We start from the raw sequence: 1,956 nt of genomic DNA, 5'->3' as shown, positions 1-1,956 counted from the left end.
TTGAGGTTTTGATCATGAGTCATTTGCTCAAGTGCTTAGAGATATTGCTCCAAAAACCCTCAACCACACCCTCACAACTCTATCTGTCAAAAACCCTAAATTCATTCTCGGTCCCACCGATTCATTCCTATCCGGACCCACCGAAATAAACTTGACAGAGCCGTTGCCTAAACCACAGAAACTCGGTTTCATCGAGATGGCATTCGGTCCCACCAAAGTGCGCATGCCATTCTTCTGTAACCCGTTGTTTTAATTTCGGAATTTTCAAGTGAAATCGATCAGTGTCACTGAAGTGAGGAAGGTGCTTAGGTCATCATCATTCGGTCCCACCAAGTGGATTCATCCGGTCTCACCGAAATGCCTAAAGTTCAAACCTTTTGCACTGGTCGGTCTCACTGAGTGGTTTCACCCGGTCTCACCGAGTTGTGCATGAAGTCTGTAATGGTTAGATTTTTGGTGAAGGCTATAGATATGCCACCCACACCACCTACTCTTAGAGAGAGCAACTAGGACGAAATTACCACTTCCCATATCATTTTCTGAGAGAGAACGTCCTAGACTTGTGTTGAAATCAAGGGGATTCCACTGCAACCTTTGATCCTTGATTTCTAGCCCCCTCAAGTTGCTTTCTACTCCAATCCTTTCCTACTAGCATGCCAAATCTATGAGAGAGTGTTTGAGTATCGAGGAGACTATTCTTTGAAGCACAAGAGCAAGGAGTTCATCATCAACAACAACATCTATTACCTTTTTAAGAGTGATGTCTCATAGATTGGCTAGTGCCACTTGGGAGTCTTCAAATCTTGTGGAGTTGAACCAAGGAGTTTGTAAGGGTAAGGAGAGCGTCTACGTCGTGAAGATCTACCCCGAGTGAGGCTAGTCCTTCGTGGATGGAAACCATGATGGCATAGACAAGGTTGCTTCTTCGTGGACCATCCCTGGATGGAGGCCTCCATGGACTCGCGCAGCCCTTAACCTCCGTGGGTTGAAGTCTCCATCAACGTGGACGTACGGTAGCACCGCCTATCGAAACCACACCAAAATTCACCGTGTCTTCATTGCGTTTGATCTTTCGATCTCTACCTCCTTTTACTTTCTTGCACTTGTATGTTGTTCTTTATCCGCTGCCCATACTCTAGATATGCATGTGTAGGAAGTATTGGTTGTCATTTAACTTGTGCTAAAATCTGCCTAAATTATAAGGAAAGAAATTGGAACTTTGCCTTGTTAAGTGTCTATTCAACCCCCGCCCCCTCTAGACCTATCTTCTCGATCCCTCAAGGTGGAGCTGCGACTTTTTTGGCTCGTATCCGGTGAGCTCGACGCGGTTTTTATGCCAGAGAACTCCTTTTCCTGCTCACCGAGTGCCATGGAGAGTGTGGAGAATATGGTGCAAGGAGGAGATGGGGAGCGGAGGTGTGGTGCAGTTCTTGCCCGGTGTCTGGCCCAGTTTAAACAACAGGCAGACACGAGAGGGGGTGGGGGTAGAAGGGGTCTCGGCGGTGCCTTCAAGAAGGGGAGCCGCACAAGCGGGCCTGGCCACCGTCGTGGTTGAAAAAGCCAACCAGGGATTTCTACCGACCACGACTAACACCACCAAACCCAACCACCATTAGATGAGCAAAGCTTCACATCCGCTAGAACATGGTTGGGAGGGGGCTAGAGGAAAGTGGAGAAGCAAACCTTCGAATCTGAAGACGGAGGACCACCGGAGTAGCCCACCGACCATGCACCGGATTCACCATCGTTTCGCCGTCCGCGCGGCCGAGGACGACAACCCACACCTGCAGGCGCGCCTGCCGCCCATGCGCCACCACTTTGCCAACTCCGGGGCCGCCGCCCCAGCTGCCTATGCTCTCCACGCAGGCCGCCGGATCCTCGCCGCTACCTTTATCGCTGTCACAAATGGCTGCCAGAGGGCACCTCTGGCGGCGACAGAGGGGAGGGAGGGGGTGG

The sequence above is a fragment of the Triticum aestivum genome, chromosome 3D, assembly GCF_018294505.1.
Source record: "Triticum aestivum cultivar Chinese Spring chromosome 3D, IWGSC CS RefSeq v2.1, whole genome shotgun sequence".
Taxonomy (NCBI): Eukaryota; Viridiplantae; Streptophyta; class Magnoliopsida; order Poales; family Poaceae; genus Triticum; species Triticum aestivum.
This window is presented reverse-complemented; position numbering follows the sequence as displayed.